Below are 27954 nucleotides of genomic sequence, written 5' to 3' on the forward strand. Positions count from 1 at the left end.
ACAGGGGCTCCTAGATGGTCAACCGATAGTCGGAAGCGTCTATGCGCCAAACACAAATCAGAGTAAATTCTGGGACACACTCTCACAACCATTAAGCCTATATACCCAAGCACCATGGATCCTGGGAGAGGATTATAACTGCGTGCAAAACACGAGATCCTACCCCCCTCACCCAGCCTCCCCAATAATAGAACAGGCCAAACACTTTGGAGAATGGACAACTCACTGGTCCCTAACAGATGCCTGGCGCTCCAAACACCCAGATACACGGCTATATTCAATCCACTCGATACCACACGATCATAAGGTCCGCTTGAATAGCTTTTACTGCTCCTCCCCCATACTACCCAAAATACAAGAATCTGAATATTTGGGACAGGTATTGTCTGACCATGATGCCCATACAATCACCTTGGCGTGGCGACCACCTAGACCCCCGGGCCCCACCTGGCGGCTGCCCAAAGAATGTCTGGACGACCCCGTTTTCAGGCATGCTCAAGCAGCACACATTAGTAATTATTCCCATGAGAACACGCTCACTGACAACACTCGCACAACGGAATGGGACACGTTCAAAGTTGTAATTAGAGGTACATGCATACAGCACATTACAGGGGTGCGCAAAACCCTAGAGCGGAGCATAGTCGAAAAAGAACGCACGCTGACCACATTAACCCAAGCAACAGATAAAAACAAGACCACACCGACCCAAGTAGCGGAAGCTAAAACCGCTTATGCAGAGGCACTAGCAGACCTCCACAGATATAATTTTGGAGGGTATGCAGCCCGGATGCACAGAGAGGGAGATAGAGCAGGTGCGCTCCTGGCGTGGCTAGTGAAACAGGATACAACCCTCCCACCAATTACTGCGGTGCGGAACACAGCGGGTGCCCTGGCCCATTCACAGGCCTCCATCCTAGATATCTTCCTGCAACACTATACACAGCTATACGCAGCCCCCAGGCTAGCAGACTCAGAGCTACAGAGCAGATTTCTGGACATGCATCCCACACCTCGCATAGCGCGACACGATCGACACGCCCTAGATAAACCCAACACAGCGACAGACGTCACACAGGCCATAGCCACGTGAAAGGCTTCCATTACAATTTTTTAAGGCCTTTGCTACACAATTGGTCCCCCAGATAGTGAAACTATTCCAAGTGGCCCTAGATAAGGGAGAACTTCCACAATTCATGTGCGAATCGGTTATAGTCTCCTTCCTCAAAACTGACAGGGACTCTACGCATGTTAGATCATCCCGCCCTATAGCCCTGCTCCCAGCTGACCACAAAATATTTGGCAAAATATTGGCGGACAGATATTCCACAATCCTCCTGGCGCTGGTCCACCCTGACCAGTGTTGCTTTGCGCCGGGAAGAAATACATCCTACAACATAAGATGGCTGTTTCACGTCCAGGATCAGGTCCGAGGCCACTTCCCCCTTGCGGCGAGCATGGTCCTGGATCTGGAAAAAACCTTTGATACCCTCCATTGGTCCTATCTTCTGCAGGTCATTCAGGGAATGGGCGTGGGATCCCGCATGCTTGCATACACTAAACTTATATACTCCAAGCCCACCTCACGAGTAAAACTTGGATACCTAGTGTCACCGTCATTCCCAATACTCAGAGGTACGCGCCAGGGCTGCCCGCTCTCCCCCTTGCTTTTTGCAATCGTGATGGAGCCACTTGCGATTCGCATCTGCAGGGAGGGGGAGAGCTGGGGAATCCCAATTGCAGAAACGATTCACATGGTATCATTATACGAGGACGATCTGCTTATATATATCCGTGACATTACTTCAGGTCTTACTCCAATTTTTAATACGCTACGAGACTTTGAGGTGGTAGTGGGCCTAAGGGTAAATTGGACCAAGTCCACAAAATATCCACTTTCTAACAGTTCCCCCCCCCCCCCCCCAGAAAATACAAATAGGCGACATGGACCTATCATGGAGCACCCAGGTGGAACGCTACCTTGGAATACGATTGTACCACACACAAAAAGACATGTACGAAGGAAACCGCCGCAAGGCGCTGGCTGCGATCCGATCCTCCGTGAACTTTTGGAAGGACCTTCCCCTAGCACCCATTGGGAAAATCGCAGTGGCCAAGATGACATTGGTCCCGCGGTTATTATAATATTTCACTAACCTTCCGGTGGTCCACCCATCCCTTCTTTTGGGATCTGGATACCCTCCTAGGTACCCTTATCTGGGGATCAGGACGTAGGCGAATAGCTCTCGCAAAACTACAGTTACTGCTAAACCAGGGAGATCTAGGTGCCCCCTCCTTTGAGGCATACTTCTTAGCTGCCCAATTACAATGGGTGTCACGGTGGACGGCAGGCCGCGCATTAGGGGAAACCCATTCAGATGCGGGACCTATTCCAATCCCTATCATACATCGCATGTTTTTGCTGGGAGCTGATCCAATATGGGAGTACCCACTACAGGTGTTGGTGGCCCGCACATGTATGAAAGTGATACATAAGATGATGCGAGAAGCCCCCATGTACTGCCCCATCCAACCACTGGTAGGATTCCCCAAAGGTCGTGCTTATTATACGGAGCGAGCACTACGCGTGTGCACTGAGTACTTGGTCAGGGGGGCAGGATTCCTCTACGCCAATGGGCAGCTGCAAACATTTACAGAACTGGCTACATACTCTGACCTCCCAAGAGGACTGTTCCTTTTACACCGGCAGCTTCTAGGTGACTGTCGCCGAGTTTGGCACACAAAGGACACAGAGCCATGCAATCTTACAGATGGGTCCCGGGTGACACTAAGTCACATGCCTATATAATGCAGTGAGGGCTCTGAACACAATCAACCTCACCCCACTTCACGAGAAATGGGAAGCAGAAATCCAGAGACCACTCCACGACAAGGAATGAAAGAAGGCACTTGAGTTTCCCAAGAAGGTGTCCCCCAACTACTGCTTCAAAAATATACAATTTCACATATTGCACCGTGCTTACCTGACGCCCGAAAAGCTTCAACGCTACTTCCCAAATACGCTCTTCACTTGCCCTAGATGTCCAGAACCCAGCGCATCATTTCTTTATATGTTTTGGAACTGACCAAGGCTTCAAAACTACTGGTCTGCCATACATACCACCCTCCGAGAGGTAACGGGACTCACAGATTTGCATACATGGAAGGCCTGCTCGCTGGGTATAACCTAGCATCGTAACCACCAAAAAGTAGAGACACCCTTTGCATCCCTGGCAATCCTACTATCCAAAAGAAGTATAGCAATGCACTGGAGGGCGCCAGGAGGGCCACCGCTGGCTGCCTGGAGGTGGGTGGTGAGCAAGTGGGGGGCAGCAGAGGAGGAGGCATTGCAAGCAGAAGAAATTAAAGGTATTCGCAAGCGCCACATCTCCATGCAATGGATGTTGTTGCTTCACTCCTTTAAGCAGGAAGCAATTGACGGATCTTAGGCACCAGGCACCCCGGCCCCCGCGGCAGAGCCCCGTCAGGAGTCAGGCTAACGCGTTCCTCATTCCCCCCCCTAAATCGAGCATGCAGCGCCACCAGCACATCCCGGCTAGACCACCCCGCCTCACCTCAAGATGCGTATAGCCTAATTATCAAAATGGATAAATCAGCCTCCGACCCAGTCATAATGTGACATGTCATATACAGTTAACCCCAGTTACAGCTGCCCCAGTTGAAGAGTTATGTTTTTATTACTAAAAACATAGTAAGCGGTGTACCCCAACACCAGTAGCGCAGAATCAAGAGAGGACCACTGTACATCAAGCAGACAATGTCTCGCGCTCTCACATGACAAGCATGCACGTCTCTCCTAATCACTAGGTTAACTTTTCTTTTTAAATATGATCTTTGTCGTTAAGGATTATTGGCACAATTGTATACCAGAAGGTGCGATATAAACATGTAATGTGATTACTTTATGGTCATGAATGATATATGTATTCTGCAAAATAACAAAATGCCAATAAAAATGATTTAATAAAAAAAAATCTACTACCTTGGTACCGTTCATTCCAAAACTTGTTAGAGGAAAATTACTTTCTGGGGAACATGCACATGCGAACAAATATTTTTATAATTACAATCAAATCCAGCAAAGTGAACATACTGACCAACATGTCATACAGCACTATAGAAGAATGAAACGAAAAACAAGGAGTGGCTGAAAGTGGATATCAGAGCACTCAGGTTTCCTAGATCCATATGAGAGTGTGATCCAGTCCAGGTTTTTACTTTGTATTCTGGGTTTTGTAGTCCTGATTTTATAATGCGATAAACAGGACTTTCAATCCCAGAGTACAAAAAGTGGCCTGTTTAAGCTACTCATGCATGAACCTGGGAAACTTAAGAGCCCTGAATGCTTACAAGTCAAGTTACATTTAGATTTCTTAGCAGGTGCAATATCCACCTGAGCTCAGGCTTCAGAGGTCTTTGATACAGACCAAAGTCGAGCAGGAAAGATGGCTCTGTGGCATAAAAGTTTGCCTCCAACATATGCTGTGACCTGTAAATCACAAGTCCAAATCCCAGCAAAGCCAACTCAGCTTTTCAGTTTCTCACGTTGGTGTCCAGAGCACGATTAAAGTGGGTAATAGTAACATTTGTCATTAACTGCACTTAGAAGTGGCCATCTATGGTACTAGGCACTATGTAAAAACAAGCATTTGCAATGCAATAGGTTTCGCATTTGCGAGAGTTTAAGCTATTGGCATTGTAAATGACAATGCCTTCTATTTATCCGTTTTGAAAACCAATACATAAATAAAAGTCATTGTCATTTACAATGCCAATAGCTCAAACTCTCACAAGTGTGAGACCTATTGCATTGCAAATGCTTGTTTAATGGCTGAAACCCTGAGGGACAGACTGCCGCTGCTGCCAGTGGGGGAGGGGTGGGAGCTGACGACCAGCGTGAGGGCAGTGTGAATCATTAAAGGTCGGTAGGCCTCCACAGAGCCTGGAGCTGTGATTGAGGGCTGTCGATTGGAGGAATGAATTCTTAAACATGTTTACACAACCCAGCCAGCACATGCTTATATTGCAAGAGACAGTCACACATTATGTTTTCATTTTATTTTGGATATTTCTAAAGGGATATTTAGTCGGATTGGTGTCCAAATCCATAACCAATGCCGTGTTTTTAGAAATGCCAAGGAGTTACCTTATTTGGAAGAAAGAATTTCTATTTCGCCACTATGGCAAATGTGTTTGTTGTGAAAGAAGACTTTTCCTCATGACGCAGATTAATCTGTTCCTCCGTATAGCACTGTGGCTAAGTCTAGCAGTGGAGTGTATAGAAGTGAATTTTAGGGGGCACACATTGGCAATTGGCCTGGGCTAAAACTGATGGAGCCACCTAAAAAGGTCAAACGGTAAATATGTATGTGTGTGTGTATCAGGTGAGGCTAGCACGGGTAACAGCGGTGGGGCGGTGGGGTGGGGCGGGGAGAGAGGGAGAAGTCAGCAGACGACTGGATAGAGAAAGTAAAGTAAAAAAATTAATAAAACCACTTACCTTGCACTCGCCTCATCGCCTAAGTGCGCAAGGTAAGTAGTCTTATTTATTTTCTTATTTTATTTTCCCTATCCCATCGTTTGTTGACTTCCCCCCGCCCGCTACCCCACCACACTGTTGCCTGTGTTATATATAATGTATTATTTTGGAAATGATTAATGACAACAGAATAATAGATGCACTAGCAAGCATATTGTACGAAGCCAAAATGTACTCAGTTCTGAATTTTCAGCAAAAGGAATGTTTGAAAGTGGAAAATGCATCATGCACATGAACTTTACTCTGTAAATTAATTTAGTCCTCGTCAGAATAGATAGGAACTGAAGCGGAAGACTTCGAGACAGAATCATGTGTGCACAAATCAAAAATTAAGATTTAGAATGAATTTTTGTGATAAAAACAAAATGAATTAATCATGAATTAGAATTATATCGGGGTATGTGATGAAATATGAAACCACCCGATAAAATTGTGACCAAAATTGTGAATGAAGCCTGTTTTCAGTGGCAATGAAAATGCTACCCATGTGATAACAGGTCTCCGAGGGTTTTTAAGTAACATTGATTAACAAACGCTTGATGTGTGACCAAGGCAAGGCAGCAATGCCGAAACACGTTACTGTGAAATGAAATAAAGCGCGAAAAAAAAAAATCATTCAAGTGTCGTACCTTTGTGTTGGGATCCGATTCTCATTGGGAAGTTGGAACTGGAATGAAAAATAAATAAATAAACATGTGTGTGTGTATATATATATATATATATATATATATATATATATATATATATATATATATATATATATATATATATATATATATATATATATATATATATATTATCTATTGGCGGTCGCCAGTAGATAGTTATAGTTAGGACCGTGTTTCCATAGGAAATCTGAAAATTCTATTTTGAATAACTTTGGCACCGGTTGACGAATCCTCGCGAAATTTTCAAAACTAATGAGGCGCTCTGTTCAGCTCCTACCCTGAAAGTTTCGGGGTGATTCGTCAAGCGGGGGCCGAGAAAAAAGGGGTGTCCCAAAACACGTTTTCCCCATGCATTTTCCCATAGGACCTTTAGTCGAAGGTGCAGCCCGAACGGCTGAACAGAATTACTTGAAATTTGGCAGAGAGGTAGTCCTCAGGTCAAGGAAGTGCCTTTTGCATATATGGAGTCGATCTGTACAGTAGTTTCTGAGAAAATTGCATTTAAAAGCACATACAGATCTATAGCCGCGCACCGTGCGCGCACCCTAACGTGCGCGAGCGTAATTCTGATTGGTGGATTCATGACAGTCAGCATTCGAATCAGTCGAAATCAGGAATCGGCGGCCGCCATTTTGTTTGTTGTGGGTGCGAGAGTGAAAAAGAGAGGTGGCGAACGTGAAAAGGGGGCAGGGTAGAGAGTTCCTGACCCCCTAGCCTTTGTCAGGGGGTCCCTAAAGGACCCCGAAGGGTAAAAAAACATTTTTTTTTTTTTTTAAGAATCGCGGGGTGCGCGCACGATGATAAACCATAAAAAAAAATAATAATAATTGCATTTAAAAAAACGTACAAATTCACTTAAAAAACCATAGGTTTCACACACGTTATAGTTAGGAATTAGCATTTAAAAAACCTTGCAAATTCACTTAAAAAACCATAGGTTTCACACATGTTATAGTTAGGTGGACATTTCACTCGTAAAAAACCAATGAAATTCCACCGTTATAGTTAGTTCAGATAACTATAACTAGCGCGACCGCCACTCTATCACAAGGATGATGTCATCAGTTTTGTCATGAGTGATGCCACTGACCATGTCATGAGTGATGAAATATGTGACGTCATGAGCACTGGATTGCGGGCGCGAGAGTTATAGTTATCTGAACTAACTATAACGGTGGAATATATATATATATATATATAAATATATATATATATATATAGTAAAACACAGGAAAAACAAACAGTGATACACAATGAAACATGAGCTTCGGCTCCGGTTCACCGCCTCGGCCGTCACCTACCCAGCCGGACATAGGGCACAGTTCTCCTCGTCTCTCCCCTGTGTCTCCTTCCGCCCCTACCTTTCCGTTGAAACACCGATGATTTGCTGACGACGGAGCCTATTTCAACGCGCCAATGCCTGGTGAAGATGTCTGGATGGCTGTGGTGGGGATGGGTTGGGGTCCTTCCCTCCTGGATGTCCCTCTGCCTTCTGGGTTTAACGGCAGCTGTTTAACCTCCTGCTTGGCCTCCTGAAAGATGACTTGAACGAGTCTTGTTCCCCACGGTGAGGGTACAGCGGCGGTGAGTACCGCGGCATTGCGTTCCTGTGTCCCGGAGCTTGTTTTTACATTTACTTTTCAAGCCTGGGGAGGCGCTCCCTCCTGGTCCCCGCTGCAGCCTCCCTTCTCCGGGGCTGCTGCCTTGGTGCCCGAGCTGACTTCCCCTGACTTATGTGGCATACTTAACGACAACACGTCTACACCGTTGCCCTGAACCTGTACATGTTGATGACATGATTCTGAGCGGCGTTCTCCTGCTCTCCACCCTCCTTGACCTTGTGGCTGCCTCCCCCATTCTGCCCTGCTCCGTGGAGCCAGCTCCCCTGTAGTTTCTCTTGATTGGATTTTTGTGTATCCCGCCATTTTGGGATATTGCTATTGGTGCCCGTGACAGGTTGTCCTCCATCTTGTAGCTTTGACCGATCCTCTTTGCCGCTGGACTGCTCCCTGTCCGCCTGTCTAACCTTCCCCCTTAAGTCTCCTACACTCCTCTCATCATGTACAGTCACCCAGTCACTGGATGTTGAGATTGCCTTTGCCCAGCCGGTTTGTCTGTTTTTCACTTTGTCTGCTTTGTCCCCCTGAAGTACTTTCCCCATTGCTGGTCTGCCTGTTCCGATTTGCATTCCTTTCCCCTTTTTCTCTCCCCTCTCTCCTTTATATGCCCCATGGGACATGTGTCTATGTAATGCTATGCTCCAGTAACTTATGAAGTGTCTTTGTTATACTATGCAATAGTAACTCATGTTTCATTGTGTATCACTGTTTGTTTTTCCTGTGTTTTAATATGTTCCAGTAACTGTTGTAATTTTTTAACTTATAAGACGCTGATCCTCATGTAAAGCGCTCTGATAGCTCGGGGTCTAGCCAGCGCTTTATAAAACTCTGCAAATAAAATAAAATGTTAAAAAAACATGCAATGACTTTAATTAACTAATACATGGCAATAAAAAAAGACACTGTGGAAAAATCTATACGTATATAATTAAATGTATATATTATGTAATGTATGTATGTATGTATGTATATATATATTCACTTAAAAAACCATAGGTTTCACACATGTTATAGTTAGGTGGACATTTCACTCGTAAAAAACCAATGAAATTCCCCCGTTATAGTTAGGTCAGATAACCATAACTCGCGCGCCCGCAATCCAGTGCTCATGACGTCACATATTCCATCACTCATGACATGGTCAGTGGCATCACTCATGACATCACTGATGACATCATCCTTGTGATAGAGTGGCGGTCGCGCGAGTTATAGTTATCTGACCTAACTATAACGGGGGAATTTCATTGGTTTTTTACAAGTGAAATGTCCACCTAACTATAACATGTGTGAAACCTATGGTTTTTTTAAGTGAATTTGCAAGGTTTTTTAAATGCTAATTCCTAACTATAACGTGTGTGAAATCTATGGTTTTTTAAGTGAATTTGTACGTTTTTTTAAATGCTAAGTTATGTATTTTTTTTTTTTAAGGTTTTTCACCGTGCGCGGCTAGGGGGTCAGGAACTCTCTACCCTGCCCCCTTTTCACATTCGCCACCTCTATTTTTCACTCTCGCACCCACAACAAACAAAATGGCGGCCGACACTTCCTGATTTCGACCGATTCGAACGTTGACTGACATGTAACCACCAATCAGAATTACGCTCGGTGCGTGGCTATAGATATTTATGTGGTTTAACTGCAATTTTCTCAGGAAATACTGAACAGATTTACTCCATACATTCAAAAGGCACATGCCTGACCTGAGGACTACCTCTCTGCCAAATTTCAAGTAATTCTGTTCAGCCGTTCGGGCTGTACCTTCGACTAAAGGGCCTATGGAAAAATGCATGGGGGAAACGCGTTTTGGGACCCCCCTTTTTTCTCGGCCCCTGCTTGATGAATCACCCCGAGACTTTCAGGGTAGGAGCTGAGCGGAGCGCCCCATTAGTTTTGAAAATTTCGCAAGGATTCGTCAACCGGCGCCAAAGTTATTCAAAATAGAATTTTCAGATTTCCTGTGAAAACACGGTCCTAACTATAACTATCTACTGGCGACCGCCAGTAGATAATATACATATATATGTATAAATTAGTATATATAGATCATAGTATATCTTATTTGCATTATATATATGTGGTGGAGTGTGTGTATATAGTTCTAGCCCTATCTTCAATCAAAATACATGTATGTCTCAGTATGTAAATCTGTCAGTGCATGTATACATAGACATAACAAACTATGCTTATCATGGTATGGAGATGAGGCTGAGGTTGTCGTTATACTTATGTCATTGTACATTGAACTATGCTTCCTATTCTGAAAAGATATATTTCAATACGGGTAAAAACATGCATATTACAACACAAGATACATGTGTATATCAGAAGGTGTACATAGTGCTGCTTCTATGTACATCTCGCTGTACATATAGAGGAGTTTATGACTGCTACTGAAACTTTACTAAAGTCATGTGTATATATATGTATGTAGAAGCTAATTTCAGTTATTTGATCAAACAAATCTATGCATACTTCATCACAAGATGCATGTGTATAGATGTATATAACCGCCGCAGCCAGGGCGGTGCTGACATTGTTGGGCCATGACTTCATGGATAAATGCATGTTACTCAAGCTGCGCCTTCAGGTGGGTTCATTATGGTGATATGCAGCTGGATGTAGGAGCCTGCAGAGACTTATTTTATTTTTTGAAATGTGACTTTGGGTCTTAAATAGTAACAACGTTCCCATGGAGAGAAGGTGAATGCTGGGACTTGTAGTTGTTCCGGAATGGCCAAAAGGCACCCTCCAATGAGAGCGAGGCAAAATGTATATCAACCCACATGTGAGCCCCAGGTGCATTTGCATTTGATAAAGGCACTTTTGCCGCAACGCGTCATGCTCTTCGGAATAAAAGAAATCCTGCAGGCCCACTATGTTCCCTAATCGATTCCCTGAGAGGAATGGTTTGGTGTATGTATGTATGTATGTATATATGTATATATGTATGTATATAACAAACAAATCACCCGAAAGCTTGAGGGCGCACACAACGGCAGGGAAACCATCCAGCTTTCACACAGGCGGCTTACATCACATAAGCAACTTGCTTCGCTTTTCCGGAAATATTATCCTGGGACCTGACGCGTTTCAAGGCTTACGCCCCTTCATCTGAGGTCACTGCAACTGCTGGTGTCACAGGAAGTTCTCTGCATGCTCCTTTTATAATGCCCTGAGTGGGCCTCGCACATCACGAGTTGTGATTACAGCATGCTGGGAAAGTGAGTCCCGTTAGAGTACGATTATTTTCTTTAAGTAAGTCCTGTGCAGTCAACATGATTTAAAAGCACATTTTCTGCCCTGAGTGGGCTCCAGATTAGCACACAAGTTAATTTCGCCATCCCTGCCGTGCTGTATCAGCAAGCAGGACCAGTTCCTGCCAACAGCCTCCATTTGTGGGTCTTCGGATGGTGCTGCCCTCTACGGCAGGGCAGCCGTGATAATGTAACAAACAAATCACCCGAAAGCTTGAGGGCGCACACAACGGCAGGGAAACCATCCAGCTTTCACACAGGCGGCTTACATCACATAAGCAACTTGCTTCGCTTTTCCGGAAATATTATCCTGGGACCTGACGCGTTTCAAGGCTTACGCCCCTTCATCTGAGGTCACTGCAACTGCTGGTGTCACAGGAAGTTCTCTGCATGCTCCTTTTATAATGCCCTGAGTGGGCCTCGCACATCACGAGTTGTGATTACAGCATGCTGGGAAAGTGAGTCCCGTTAGAGTACGATTATTTTCTTTAAGTAAGTCCTGTGCAGTCAACATGATTTAAAAGCACATTTTCTGCCCTGAGTGGGCTCCAGATTAGCACACAAGTTAATTTCGCCATCCCTGCCGTGCTGTATCAGCAAGCAGGACCAGTTCCTGCCAACAGCCTCCATTTGTGGGTCTTCGGATGGTGCTGCCCTCCACGGCAGGGCAGCCGTGATAATGTAACAAACAAATCACCCGAAAGCTTGAGGGCGCACACAACGGCAGGGAAACCATCCAGCTTTCACACAGGCGGCTTACATCACATAAGCAACTTGCTTCGCTTTTCCGGAAATATTATCCTGGGACCTGACGCGTTTCAAGGCTTACGCCCCTTCATCTGAGGTCACTGCAACTGCTGGTGTCACAGGAAGTTCTCTGCATGCTCCTTTTATAATGCCCTGAGTGGGCCTCGCACATCACGAGTTGTGATTACAGCATGCTGGGAAAGTGAGTCCCGTTAGAGTACGATTATTTTCTTTAAGTAAGTCCTGTGCAGTCAACATGATTTAAAAGCACATTTTCTGCCCTGAGTGGGTTCCAGATTAGCACACAAGTTAATTTCGCCATCCCTGCCGTGCTGTATCAGCAAGCAGGACCAGTTCCTGCCAACAGCCTCCATTTGTGGGTCTTCGGATGGTGCTGCCCTCCACGGCAGGGCAGCCATGATAATGTAACAAACAAATCACCCGAAAGCTTGAGGGCGCACACAACGGCAGGGAAACCATCCAGCTTTCACACAGGCGGCTTACATCACATAAGCAACTTGCTTCGCTTTTCCGGAAATATTATCCTGGGACCTGACGCGTTTCAAGGCTTACGCCCCTTCATCTGAGGTCACTGCAACTGCTGGTGTCACAGGAAGTTCTCTGCATGCTCCTTTTATAATGCCCTGAGTGGGCCTCGCACATCACGAGTTGTGATTACAGCATGCTGGGAAAGTGAGTCCCGTTAGAGTACGATTATTTTCTTTAAGTAAGTCCTGTGCAGTCAACATGATTTAAAAGCACATTTTCTGCCCTGAGTGGGCTCCAGATTATCACACAAGTTAATTTCGCCATCCCTGCCGTGCTGTATCAGCAAGCAGGACCAGTTCCTGCCAACAGCCTCCATTTGTGGGTCTTCGGATGGTGCTGCCCTCCACGGCAGGGCAGCCGTGATAATGTAACAAACAAATCACCCGAAAGCTTGAGGGCGCACACAACGGCAGGGAAACCATCCAGCTTTCACACAGGCGGCTTACATCACATAAGCAACTTGCTTCGCTTTTCCGGAAATATTATCCTGGGACCTGACGCGTTTCAAGGCTTACGCCCCTTCATCTGAGGTCACTGCAACTGCTGGTGTCACAGGAAGTTCTCTGCATGCTCCTTTTATAATGCCCTGAGTGGGCCTCGCACATCACGAGTTGTGATTACAGCATGCTGGGAAAGTGAGTCCCGTTAGAGTACGATTATTTTCTTTAAGTAAGTCCTGTGCAGTCAACATGATTTAAAAGCACATTTTCTGCCCTGAGTGGGCTCCAGATTAGCACACAAGTTAATTTCGCCATCCCTGCCGTGCTGTATCAGCAAGCAGGACCAGTTCCTGCCAACAGCCTCCATTTGTGGGTCTTCGGATGGTGCTGCCCTCCACGGCAGGGCAGCCGTGATAATGTAACAAACAAATCACCCGAAAGCTTGAGGGCGCACACAACGGCAGGGAAACCATCCAGCTTTCATCTGAGGTCACTGCAACTGCTGGTGTCACAGGAAGTTCTCTGCATGCTCCTTTTATAATGCCCTGAGTGGGCCTCGCACATCACGAGTTGTGATTACAGCATGCTGGGAAAGTGAGTCCCGTTAGAGTACGATTATTTTCTTGCTTCGCTTTTCCGGAAATATTATCCTGGGACCTGACGCGTTTCTGCATGCTCCTTTGATGTGCGAGGCCCACTCAGGGCATTATAAAAGGAGCATGCAGAGAACTTCCTGTGACACCAGCAGTTGCAGTGACCTCAGATGAAGGGGCGTAAGCCTTGAAACGCGTCAGGTCCCAGGATAATATTTCCGGAAAAGCGAAGCAAGTTGCTTATGTGATGTAAGCCGCCTGTGTGAAAGCTGGATGGTTTCCCTGCCGTTGTGTGCGCCCTCAAGCTTTCGGGTGATTTGTTTGTTACATTATCACGGCTGCCCTGCCGTGGAGGGCAGCACCATCCGAAGACCCACAAATGGAGGCTGTTGGCAGGAACTGGTCCTGCTTGCTGATACAGCACGGCAGGGATGGCGAAATTAACTTGTGTGCTAATCTGGAGCCCACTCAGGGCAGAAAATGTGCTTTTAAATCATGTTGACTGCACAGGACTTACTTAAAGAAAATAATCGTACTCTAACGGGACTCACTTTCCCAGCATGCTGTAATCACAACTCGTGATGTGCGAGGCCCACTCAGGGCATTATAAAAGGAGCATGCAGAGAACTTCCTGTGACACCAGCAGTTGCAGTGACCTCAGATGAAGGGGCGTAAGCCTTGAAACGCGTCAGGTCCCAGGATAATATTTCCGGAAAAGCGAAGCAAGTTGCTTATGTGATGTAAGCCGCCTGTGTGAAAGCTGGATGGTTTCCCTGCCGTTGTGTGCGCCCTCAAGCTTTCGGGTGATTTGTTTGTTACATTATCACGGCTGCCCTGCCGTGGAGGGCAGCACCATCCGAAGACCCACAAATGGAGGCTGTTGGCAGGAACTGGTCCTGCTTGCTGATACAGCACGGCAGGGATGGCGAAATTAACTTGTGTGCTAATCTGGAGCCCACTCAGGGCAGAAAATGTGCTTTTAAATCATGTTGACTGCACAGGACTTACTTAAAGAAAATAATCGTACTCTAACGGGACTCACTTTCCCAGCATGCTGTAATCACAACTCGTGATGTGCGAGGCCCACTCAGGGCATTATAAAAGGAGCATGCAGAGAACTTCCTGTGACACCAGCAGTTGCAGTGACCTCAGATGAAGGGGCGTAAGCCTTGAAACGCGTCAGGTCCCAGGATAATATTTCCGGAAAAGCGAAGCAAGTTGCTTATGTGATGTAAGCCGCCTGTGTGAAAGCTGGATGGTTTCCCTGCCGTTGTGTGCGCCCTCAAGCTTTCGGGTGATTTGTTTGTTACATTATCACGGCTGCCCTGCCGTGGAGGGCAGCACCATCCGAAGACCCACAAATGGAGGCTGTTGGCAGGAACTGGTCCTGCTTGCTGATACAGCACGGCAGGGATGGCGAAATTAACTTGTGTGCTAATCTGGAGCCCACTCAGGGCAGAAAATGTGCTTTTAAATCATGTTGACTGCACAGGACTTACTTAAAGAAAATAATCGTACTCTAACGGGACTCACTTTCCCAGCATGCTGTAATCACAACTCGTGATGTGCGAGGCCCACTCAGGGCATTATAAAAGGAGCATGCAGAGAACTTCCTGTGACCCAGCAGTTGCAGTGACCTCAGATGAAGGGGCGTAAGCCTTGAAACGCGTCAGGTCCCAGGATAATATTTCCGGAAAAGCGAAGCAAGTTGCTTATGTGATGTAAGCCGCCTGTGTGAAAGCTGGATGGTTTCCCTGCCGTTGTGTGCGCCCTCAAGCTTTCGGGTGATTTGTTTGTTACATTATCACGGCTGCCCTGCCGTGGAGGGCAGCACCATCCGAAGACCCACAAATGGAGGCTGTTGGCAGGAACTGGTCCTGCTTGCTGATACAGCAAGGCAGGGATGGCGAAATTAACTTGTGTGCTAATCTGGAGCCCACTCAGGGCAGAAAATGTGCTTTTAAATCATGTTGACTGCACAGGACTTACTTAAAGAAAATAATCGTACTCTAACGGGACTCACTTTCCCAGCATGCTGTAATCACAACTCGTGATGTGCGAGGCCCACTCAGGGCATTATAAAAGGAGCATGCAGAGAACTTCCTGTGACACCAGCAGTTGCAGTGACCTCAGATGAAGGGGCGTAAGCCTTGAAACGCGTCAGGTCCCAGGATAATATTTCCGGAAAAGCGAAGCAAGTTGCTTATGTGATGTAAGCCGCCTGTGTGAAAGCTGGATGGTTTCCCTGCCGTTGTGTGCGCCCTCAAGCTTTCGGGTGATTTGTTTGTTACATTATCACGGCTGCCCTGCCGTGGAGGGCAGCACCATCCGAAGACCCACAAATGGAGGCTGTTGGCAGGAACTGGTCCTGCTTGCTGATACAGCACGGCAGGGATGGCGAAATTAACTTGTGTGCTAATCTGGAGCCCACTCAGGGCAGAAAATGTGCTTTTAAATCATGTTGACTGCACAGGACTTACTTAAAGAAAATAATCGTACTCTAACGAGACTCACTTTCCCAGCATGCTGTAATCACAACTCGTGATGTGCGAGGCCCACTCAGGGCATTATAAAAGGAGCATGCAGAGAACTTCCTGTGACACCAGCAGTTGCAGTGACCTCAGATGAAGGGGCGTAAGCCTTGAAACGCGTCAGGTCCCAGGATAATATTTCCGGAAAAGCGAAGCAAGTTGCTTATGTGATGTAAGCCGCCTGTGTGAAAGCTGGATGGTTTCCCTGCTGTTGTGTGCGCCCTCAAGCTTTCGGGTGATTTGTTTGTTACATTATCACGGCTGCCCTGCCGTGGAGGGCAGCACCATCCGAAGACCCACAAATGGAGGCTGTTGGCAGGAACTGGTCCTGCTTGCTGATACAGCACGGCAGGGATGGCGAAATTAACTTGTGTGCTAATCTGGAGCCCACTCAGGGCAGAAAATGTGCTTTTAAATCATGTTGACTGCACAGGACTTACTTAAAGAAAATAATCGTACTCTAACGGGACTCACTTTCCCAGCATGCTGTAATCACAACTCGTGATGTGCGAGGCCCACTCAGGGCATTATAAAAGGAGCATGCAGAGAACTTCCTGTGACACCAGCAGTTGCAGTGACCTCAGATGAAGGGGCGTAAGCCTTGAAACGCGTCAGGTCCCAGGATAATATTTCCGGAAAAGCGAAGCAAGTTGCTTATGTGATGTAAGCCGCCTGTGTGAAAGCTGGATGGTTTCCCTGCCGTTGTGTGCGCCCTCAAGCTTTCGGGTGATTTGTTTGTTATATACATACATATATACATATATACATACATACATACATACACCAAACCATTCCTCTCAGGGAATCGATTAGGGAACATAGTGGGCCTGCAGGATTTCTTTTATTCCGAAGAGCATGACGCGTTGCGGCAAAAGTGCCTTTATCAAATGCAAATGCACCTGGGGCTCACATGTGGGTTGATATACATTTTGCCTCGCTCTCATTGGAGGGTGCCTTTTGGCCATTCCGGAACAACTACAAGTCCCAGCATTCACCTTCTCTCCATGGGAACGTTGTTACTATTTAAGACCCAAAGTCACATTTCAAAAAATAAAATAAGTCTCTGCAGGCTCCTACATCCAGCTGCATATCACCATAATGAACCCACCTGAAGGCGCAGCTTGAGTAACATGCATTTATCCATGAAGTCATTGTCCAACAATGTCAGCACCGCCCTGGCTGCGGCGGTTATATACATCTATACACATGCATCTTGTGATGAAGTATGCATAGATTTGTTTGATCAAATAACTGAAATTAGCTTCTACATACATATATATACACATGACTTTAGTAAAGTTTCAGTAGCAGTCATAAACTCCTCTATATGTACAGCGAGATGTACATAGAAGCAGCACTATGTACACCTTCTGATATACACATGTATCTTGTGTTGTAATATGCATGTTTTTACCCGTATTGAAATATATCTTTTCAGAATAGGAAGCATAGTTCAATGTACAATGACATAAGTATAACGACAACCTCAGCCTCATCTCCATACCATGATAAGCATAGTTTGTTATGTCTATGTATACATGCACTGACAGATTTACATACTGAGACATACATGTATTTTGATTGAAGATAGGGCTAGAACTATATACACACACTCCACCACATATATATAATGCAAATAAGATATACTATGATCTATATATACTAATATATACATATATACGTATATTATCTACTGGCGGTCGCCAGTAGGTAGTTATAGTTAGGACCACGTTTCCATAGGAAATCCGCAACATTCTATTTTGAATAACTTTGGCGCCGGTCGACGAATCCTCGCGAATTTTTCAAAATAGGTGGGGCGCTACGCTCCGCTCCTACCCTGAAAGTCTCGGGGGGATTCGTCAAGCGGGGGCTGAGATAAAAGGGGGGTCCCAAAACGCGTTTTTCCCATGCATTTTTCAATAGGACCTTTAGAGAGGGCTACAGCCCGAACGGCTGAACAGAATTACTTGAAATTTGGCAGAGAGGTAGTCCTCAGGTCAAGGAAGTGCCTTTTGTAGGTTTGGTGTAAATCTGTTCAGTAGATTCTGAGAAAATAGCCTTTAAATCAATATATATATCTGAGCCAGCTTACGGTGCGCTTACGGTACGCTTACCGTACGCGTACGGTGGCGTGCGCGAGTGCGATTCTGATTGGCTCTTAGATCTTAGTAAACATTCGAATCGGCCGAAACCAGGAAGCGGCGGCCGCCATTTTCTCTCTCGCACTGAGAGTGATGATGAAAATACAAAGCACAAAAACATGTAAAGGGGCTGTTTAGACAGCTCCCACACACATAGCCAAGGTGGGGGGGTCCCCAAAGATCCCCCAAGGCCAAAAACGGAATTTTTTTTTTTCGCTAATTTCGCCGATTACGCTTACGCTTACGGTAAAAAATTATATAAAAAAAAAAATTATCCACACTCTCCCCACCCCGTGTGCAATTGGTGGCCGAAGGACACCAATTGTGCAGGGCTTATAAGATCAGAGAAAAACTATAATATTTAAAAAAAAAAAAATACAAAAAAAAATTATCCACACTCTGTCCACCCCGTGTGCAAATGGTGCCCGAAGTGCACCATTTGTGCATGGCTTATAAAAATTTTACGAAAAATTAAAATATTACCTTTCAAAACGAAGTGCATCATATGTCCTCCATGTGCGCACGGTGCGCGAAGCGCATCGTGCGTACATGGCCCATCTAGCGTAACGTGGGCACCGTGCGTGCACGGCACTAACTGCGTAAAGTGGGCACGCGTGCGTGGGCGCGCGCGCGTGCTTACTGTGCACGCACGGTGCGCGAAGCGCACCGTGCGCGCACGGAACGAACTGCGTTAAGTGGGCGCGCACGCCACGAATGGCGTAAAGTAACTTAGCATTTAAAAAAACGTACAAATTCACTGAAAAAACCATAGGTTTCACACACGTTATAGTTAGGAATTAGCATTTAAAAAACCTTGCAAATTCACTGAAAAAACCATAGGTTTCACACATGTTATAGTTAGCGGAAATTTTACTGATAAAAAACCAATGAAATTCCCCCGTTATAGTTAGTGCAGGCAACTATAACTCACGCGACCGCAATCTTCTGCTGATGACATATGTGTCTTTATGAAAAAAAAATATTTGTAATATATGTATAGCTAAAAATGTATGGAAGAAGACATGGGCAAATAAGTGTCTAAATACAGTATTAGCATCAGCAGAGGATTGCGGTCGCGTGAGTTATAGTTGCCTGCACTAACTATAACGGGGGAATTTCATTGGTTTTTTATCAGTAAAATTTCCGCTAACTATAACATGTGTGAAACCTATGGTTTTTTCAGTGAATATATATATATATATATATATATATATATATTACCTACTGGCGGTCGCCAGTAGGTAGTTATAGTTAGGACCCCTTTTCCATAGGAAATCCGCAACATTCTATTTTGAATAACTTTGGCGCCGGTCGATGAATCCTCGCGAATTTCTCAAAATAGGTGGGGCGCTACGCTCCGCTCCTACCCTGAAAGTCTCGGGGGGATTCGTCAAGCGGGGGCTGAGATAAAAGGGGGGTCCCAAAACGCGTTTTTCCCATGCATTTTTCCATAGGACCTTTAGACAGAGCTACAGCCCGAACGGCTGAACAGAATTACTAGAAATTTGGCAGAGAGGTAGTCCCTATGTCAAGGAAGTGCCTTTTGTAGGTTTGGTGTAAATCTGTTCAGTAGATTCTGAGAAAATAGCCTTTAAATCAATATATATATCTGAGCCCGCTTACCGTACGCTTACCGTACGCGTACGGTGGCGTGCGCAAGCGCGATTCTGATTGGCTCTTAGATCTTAGTAAACATTCGAATCGGCCGAAACCAGGAAGCGGCGTCCGCCATTTTGTCTCTCACACTGAGTGTTATTTATCAAACATGATGCCCAAAAACATGTTACGGGGCTGTTTTGACAACTCCCTCCCACATAGTCATGTTGAGGGAGTCCCCAAACATCCCCCAAGAGCAAAAACGGTTTTATTTTTTTTTCGGCAATTTCGCCGAGTACGCTTACCGTACGCTTACCGTAAGCGTACGGTAAAAAATTGAAAAAAAAAAAACACTATCCACACTTACCCCACCCCCTGTGCTTTTGATGGCCGTAGGCCACCAAATGTACAGGGCTTATTACATCAGTAAAAAAACTATATTTTGGCAACATGAAATTATAAAATCGAAATAAAAAAACACTATCCACATTGACCCCACCCCCTGTGCTTTTGGTGGCCGAAGGCCACCAAATGTACAGGGCTTATTAAAGTTGATAAAAACCGTGCACGGAACGCACTGCGTTAAGTGGGCGCGCACGCCTCGAATGGCGTAAAGTAACTTAGCATTTAAAAAAACGTACAAATTCACTGAAAAAACCATAGGTTTCACACACGTTATAGTTAGGAATTAGCATTTAAAAAACCTTGCAAATTCACTGAAAAAACCATAGGTTTCACACATGTTATAGTTAGCGGAAATTTTACTGATAAAAAACCAATGAAATTGCCCCGTTATAGTTAGTGCTGGCAACTATAACTCACGCGACCGCAATCTTCTGCTGATGACATATGTGTCTTTATAAAAAAAAATATTTGTAATATATGTATAGCTAAAAATGTATGGAAGAAGACATGGGCAAATAAGTGTCTAAATACAGTATTAGCATCAGCAGAGGATTGCGGTCGCGTGAGTTATAGTTGCCAGCACTAACTATAACGGGGCAATTTCATTGGTTTTTTATCAGTAAAATTTCCGCTAACTATAACATGTGTGAAACCTATGGTTTTTTCAGTGAATATATATATACATATATATACCCGGAGGGGGGTGGCGTGTGTGCCGGCGGAACTTCTGGCGTATTACACACTTAGAATTTAGGTAAGACGCGCTCTCAGTGAACAACAAAGTTAGAGATGCAAAGAAGATTTATTGTCTCATAAATCATATACATGTATATGTATATGGCCCCAATCCTGGCCCATCTTGTTACCGATGAGTTCCTCCAGGTACGGCCCACACTTGTGGAGACAGAAATAGTCTTCGATAAAGTGCTTTAATAGTGCCAATAGTACACAGTCTGTATCAGGCTAGTGCCTGCCATGACGCGCTTCTGCCATCAAAACGTGGCCTTGATCACATATATTTATTTATTTATTTTCTTCTTGTATTGCGGCTGCAAAACCTGCTGTGAACCTCACCAAGAGGCGTTGACAAAATTGGAGATGGCTCGCTCTGTACATCAGTCATACGTATCGCATATTTCAATAGCCCAAACAGGCACCAATGCTCCGAGGCTGCACAACAATTCAAATTTATTAGTCAAAGAAAGGCTGTTGAAACACGTTTCGGCCAAGTACATTTCCTTGTTCTCACACAGGATGCCATGAAATTCCGTGCGTAAATACGTGCTCATGTGATGACCCAGCTCCTGAGCAAGACGTACAACGTAGGAGTTTTTTCATTGAAGAAGGACGCGAGGAGAAGGAAGGAGAGCTGCCAGGCAAGGGAGGTGACAGCAACGCAGGTAAGTGCCTTCTTTTTAAAATTTTAAATAATTTGGGAGGGGGAAGGGAGCGGAGCTCCACTGAGTTTTTTTTCAAACTCCGTGGAGCTCCGCGTAGAGGCACAACGCCAGCTCCGCCCACCCTTACTGATTGCAATTCCTGTTCTAGATGAGCCTCTGCTTCAGTAGCACCACTGTCAAGGACCCACAAACACTGCTGAATGGCTTTGCACCAAATGCTCCTGAAGCCCCAACCTACGCCATACCTCATTATCAGTGCTTCATGTGAAACTACTGTTACCCGTGAATATGGTATACTTGTAAACCCATCAGTACCTTGAAGCATTACTGGTATTGCTTTGCTTCTGCTATCTATTCCCGCCCGGGACTCTGACCAGTGTACTTACCATGAGCAGAAGCTTGTTTGCTCCTCCATGTGCACATGCTGGCCCACTGCTGTTCTGTGTCAGGACACAATCCCAGCCCATCCTGATGTGGAGAAGTCTATTCCCAATTCAGACCACTGCCATCATAAGTTGCTCCTGCATTGGCATTCTGAAATAAAACAGATACCTTCTTCAATAGAGTGCTGTCCAGGCACTTAAGTTCCTTTTAAATTCCTTCTGACTCAACAAGTCATTTTTAAATTCCTCCTGACAATTCAGAAACAACTATGGCGCACTGCTTCTTCTGTTTCCCTACAGTCCTAATAATGACCCATTAACCCACCAGGGTTGAAACGGCATTGATGTACACAGCGAATGGATTTACTCAGTCACTGACCTAGGACCCTTGTGTATGCAGTGCTGTTGATTGATGACTTATGTTACTCCATTGTTATATTGATTGTATACACCCTGGGTCTTATTTTTCCTTCTTGTATCGCTGTGTGAGCACCAATGCGCGCTGAGCACCTTCTTTAATGCCATAAATGTGTTACAGAAAACAAGATACGGAAGTCATGCATTCTCCTACGTTGCTCTTAAAGCGTGGAACGACCAGCGACTACACTCTTCCTCATTTCTTGGATTCTGCAAGAATCTGAAGACCTGGTTTTTTGAGTAGTCCCACTAGGCACTAGGTTTGGCTAGGCTCACACTTGCTCAGCGCTGGGATACCCTCCGGGTGATTGTGCACTCTACAAATCTGCATGACATAACATACCAATTGCAAAGTTTGTGGCATTTTCTCTTCCATTAACCGACGCATAATTCATTTAGAACATTTATTTTGTTTTCGTTATTCTTGTTTACCACCTGGAACCTTGGATCTGCATGTGTTAATTACCCCTGGTACCAGGTGTTTTTTGGAAATAAGGGTTGTCTCTTTACCTTCTACTTTGCTTCAGTCTGCAGCTGCATCCTAAAGCCATGTGGGGCGCCCTACAAACCATCAAATAAAATGAATAATAAAAAAGTATCTTGCCTCCATCACGCAGATTATTCTCAAAGTGGGCGAAATGCGTCTATAACTGTTGAACATATTCGATAGATGTACATCACCTTTGTTGGGTGACAGTATTCTGAGCTTATTATTGGCACCATTGGGGCTAAAAATTAATGTTCCACAGTGAAAACTGTATGGTCGAAGATATGATTATGGATCATGAAGCAGTTTCGCAATCGCAAACACTGCGAATCGCAAAAAAACAGTGTTTGCGATCGCAAAAGTACGCAAAATTGCTATACGCTAAATCTGCGATTAGCAATTTTGCGATTCCCACTCAATAGCGATTTTATAGCGAACTCGCAAAATGTGACACAACTTTTGCGAAAATCGCAATCGCTGAGCTCGCATTTTGCGAATTCGCAAAACTGAATGTATGAAAAAAATCGCAATTAGCGATTTGATGAAATTCTATATTTAGAGAATCGCAATTACTACCAAGTATGAGCAGGTGGTAACCAGGTGCAAACTATTTAAGGCAGCCCACAATGCAACAGATGTCTTCCACAATGGCTGGGCTGTATGTGATAGCCAGGGGGCTGCGACTCAGAGCTGCTGCACAGAGAAGGAGACGCCAGGAAAGGATCTTTAGAGCGCGCATAACCCTGTTCCAGTGGACTGAGGAGGAGATCCATACAAACTACAGGCAGGAGAGCATCCTGGATTTAATTGATGAGCTCAAACCTTTTCTTGAACACCCCAAACGCAGGACACACACCATCCCCACCCACATCCAGGTCCTGTGCTCACTGCACCTCTTTGCATCAGGTAGCTTCCAGGGGGTGATAGCCTCAGCAGGAGGGGTCTCCCAGAGTGCATAGTCGCGCTTTTTCCACGCGTTCCTTGATGCCATGGTACAGAGGCTGCCTCACCACATATACTTCCCCAGCACACCACAGGCACTAGACCAGACGAAGCAGGACTTCTACCAAATTGCCCCGTTTCCCCACGTCATTGGGTGCATAGATGGGACACATGTCGCCATATCCCCCCCTCCCAGGATGAGTATGTGTTCAGGAATAGGAAATCATACCATTCCCTGAACATATAGGTGGTGTGTAATGCCAAACACATCATCACCAACATCGTTGCTAAATACCCAGTCAGCACGCATGACGCATTCATCTTCCGCCACAGTGGGATACACCACCGACTCACAAATGGGGAGTTTGGTGAGGGATACCTACTAGTAAAGAACTGCATTGCCAGTACAGTGTTCAACCATTTTCTCCCACCCCACAGGTGACAGTGCGTATGCGGTCCGGGAATTCATACTGACGCCGTACCTGAATCCTGCCAACACTGCTGAGCGGAGGTACAACAGTGCCCACATAGCAACCAGAGGCACCATCGAACGGACCTTCGGGATTCTCAAGAGCAGATTCAGATGCATACATAAGAGTGGAGGGGCACTCCAATACAGCCCCCAGACCTGCTGCAAGATAGTGGTAGCATATGCCATGCTGCATAACATCGCCACCAGGAAAGGCACACCGGTGGAGCTCAGTGAATCTGATTCATCAGATGAGGAGGGCCCAGCGCAAGGACGCATGCCAGCCAGTGCAATTGGTGCAGCTGCTGGGCGCCAGAGGCGTGAAGAGGTCACACAGAACTATTTCTAGGTAATATATGACAAAAAGCGATATATCAATTAGGAGACTGTGTTTTATTTCCTTAAATGCAGGATTATTTTCGTCACACAGCCTGTGTAGCACACAATGTTATGTCCAATTAGCAGCACATGTTCAGATCACAGTGCGAAGGAACAATCAGTCACAAGTGTCCGTGTGCACGGAGTTGATTCACCCATCTCCTTGCACAGGTCTGTGCACCTCAACTGCGGCGCTGTCGTCCCGTGGCCCCTGGCTGTGGGTGCACAGTGCCCTCCTCACCTGTCCCAGAAGCCCCTCTGTGACACACACTACGGCGCCTATCCGGGGGTGGTGGGGGTGTAATGCTGCTCCTTGTAGATTGTGCGTCTTCGTCTGTTGGAGTGAGGACTCCAGGGCCAGTTGTGCGAGCAGCACACAGCTCATCCACAGCACATGTCACCTGTACGAGGACCCTTGCCACGTCCTGGCTGTAGTGTGCCACCTCACGCTGCATACTGATCCTGCGCCTTGACATCACATTGGTTGCTGAGGTGAGGCGGTTGACGGCCCTGGTGTAGAGGTCTAGGCGCTGCATCTCCCTGCGCCTAGCAGCACGATCCGCCCTAAGTTCAGTGCTGAGTGCCTCCAGGGCACCCGTCATGCCCATGAAGCCAGCCCTGATTTGTCTCTGAACTGCCCTGATATTTCTTGCCTGCAGGTGCTGGACCTCCATCATTTGCCCCTCCAGCCCTCTGAAGACTGTGTCCTCTCCTGTGTCTGCTGAACTGGTGGATGCACGTGCCCTGCACCTGGATGGAATTTGCGGGATTGCATCTACACGTGCTCGAGCACGGTGTCGTGGCTCTGATGGTCGAGGGACTGGTTGGACATCGCCTTCAGTGTCCTGGGCTTCATCCTCCAGCGGGGGCAATGGTGGCACTGCATGCCTCCTGCTGCGTTGCTGATGGATTACTGGGCTGCCCTCCTCCTCAATTCCCTCCTCCTCCTCTAGGCCTGTTGCCTCTGCGTCAGGGGATTCTTCCTCGCCTCCAATGGCTGTTCCCTGTGTTTCAGATGGTGCTGTGGACGTAAATGCACACATTAATTCTCTGTCCTGATTTACATCTGACATGCATTAAAATTCACTGTTTGGAGTTGCATGGGTCCTGTCTATCTGTATTTTAGCTTTCATGTTGCGCACATACTGTTTGGGACTGGTTGGGTGTCAATGCTCCACTGTTATGTGCATGTGACTACATCTCCCATAATGCATTGCTGTGTGTGCTTGTGTACCTGCACTGGACTTTTTGTTCTGTCGTTCCCCTGGGTCTCTCCTGGGGGTGTAGGGTAGTAGGGGGGTATCAGGGGTGTGATGGCATGCTTCTTACCTTGTCTTGGTTCTGGGGGGTCGGAGCTGTCCAGGTTGGCGACGCCCATTACGCTCTCCGGATGAAGAGTCCCTCCACCATTTCCTCCAGTGGTGTTGAGGCGGTGGCAGTGGAGGTCCCACCATCAGTCTTCTTGGCTTGCTCCAACCTTCTTGCAACCTTCTCCTTGGAGCGCTGGCGCAGGTCGTACCAGCGCTTCCTGAGGTCTTCAACGCTCCGGTGGGTGACGCCTATTGCATTAACTTTGCGCTGGATATCCGCCCAAATCCTCCTCTTGCGTGTCTCAGGCACTCGCAGGGACTTTTTTCCAAAGAGGAGCTCATGACTGCCAACCATTTCCTGTATCAGGACCTCCAGCTCACTCTCAGAAAACGTTTGTTTTCTCCTTCTTTGTTTCTCCCCCTGCTGCTGGTTGTCCTTGCTGGCCATGTTTCCAGTCTCTGCCATTCTTTCTATCACTGCAGTGATCCCTCACCTCCACTCCTGCTCTCTCACTGTGATTCAGAATCTCAGGTGCAGCATGGGTAGTCACACTTCCTGGTTGTGATGTCATCATGCAGCACCTGAGTTTCCGATTCCGTATTTTGCGAATTTCGCAATTTTGCTATTTTTTGTGATAAGTAATCGCAATTTCCGATATCACAATGAAAATAGAGATTTTTAATGAATCGATATTTTTTTGCGATTGTTTGAATACATACCGTTTAGCGAATCTCAATTTGCGATTCGGTAATTATCGCAAATTGAGATTCGCTAAATGGGAGTTTGATACATATGGCCCTAAATGCCTTAGTAAATGGGGTGCGTTAAATTTCACAAGAAACTGCCCCCTATGTGTGAAAATGGATGAAAAATCAGGAGAATGTTTCCAATCACTTTGCGAGTGCCTTAGGGGGAAATTGACTACAATATCAGGATTAGTAAAATTTTAGCCTATCAATGAGAGCATGTATTGTTCATAGAGACTTTGATTTTCCAAAGCTTCAAGATGTGGAGCTGTTCACAGTGGGAAAAAAAGTGGGTGGGAACTCCTATGAGCTCAGTGGTGTTCTACTTATCTTGTTTTACTCTCCCCAAGTTTGTCCCTTAAAGAAAATATGTATTGTCCTCCTTCAGTCCTCTTGGTTCATTGATGACCTCAGGGCTCTTTTCTCTCCATTAGTTCTTAAAAGAGCGCCAACGCCCAACTCCGACCTAATTTCATCTCTTAGGAACATTCAATGTGCAAATGACAAGGGCCTTGTGTTAGTAGGACGTAGGGTGTGTGATTGTAAAATGCTGCAGGATGGCGTTAGCCAATTGAAATATGTAATGTAACGAGCAGGGGTGAGTGGTGGGTGGAGATGGAAGGTAGAGGGTTTCTTAGGTGCGAAAAAAGGGAAATCATTATTCTGAAAAACAATTATTATTTCTTTTACTAATGTATTGATCCATATACTGCAATTCAAATAATGAAAGGAGCTAGTCAGACATCGATGTTACTGGCAGCACCGGTTGGTACTCACCCAGCACATGGGCCCAAGCCTCAGCAAGTGTGCATTAGGAGAGCAAAGCACAGTGAACAAGGCTACTATCTATTTCTTCACATCAACCCCAGAGGAATTTGTCCTCAAAAAATGGCCTGGGGAGGAGCCTAGCGCGCAACCAAGATGGCCGCGTAGGTGCGAGGCTCCCGAGGACCTCCGCGACCTCCTGAATTAATCCTGGCGATATCCTGTCCTTGTTGAGGGGACTGTGTTGGGGAACCGGAGCTGAGGCGCCACCCGTTTTTTGGGCTCGAATCGGACCCCGAACGCCGGTGGGAGCATCGATCGAAGGTTGCGGCCTTCTCCTCGCCGGCCCCCCGGATTGGAGTAGTGGGGCGATCCGGGGACAAAGTGAATAACAGCGGCGAGCGGGGCTGGGCAACTGGCGTACCCCGCACTTTCACTTTCGCTTTTGCGCCCTCCTAGCTCTCAAGCGGGGTCGGGCTGCGGAGCGGGGTGCGGTGGTGTGGCCTTGTCCAGGAGCCCGGCTGACCCGCCGGCGGTGGGTTGACCCGCGGTT

General features: G+C 46.2%; 1 long non-coding RNA gene across 3 annotated transcripts in view; it reads right to left on the reverse strand.

The window, feature by feature from the left end:
- LOC146810087 (uncharacterized) overlaps positions 1–27954 on the reverse strand; it is an 84995-nt gene that overhangs the window by 22062 nt on the left and 34979 nt on the right. For all 3 annotated transcript variants that reach the window (XR_014966544.1, XR_014966546.1, XR_014966545.1), the window contains exon 3: positions 21890–22037. This is a non-coding gene — a long non-coding RNA (uncharacterized LOC146810087). The remainder of the gene's footprint in view (positions 1–21889; positions 22038–27954) is intronic.

The sequence above is a fragment of the Triturus cristatus genome, chromosome 7 (genome assembly GCF_964204655.1).
Source record: "Triturus cristatus chromosome 7, aTriCri1.1, whole genome shotgun sequence".
NCBI classification, from domain to species: Eukaryota; Metazoa; Chordata; class Amphibia; order Caudata; family Salamandridae; genus Triturus; species Triturus cristatus.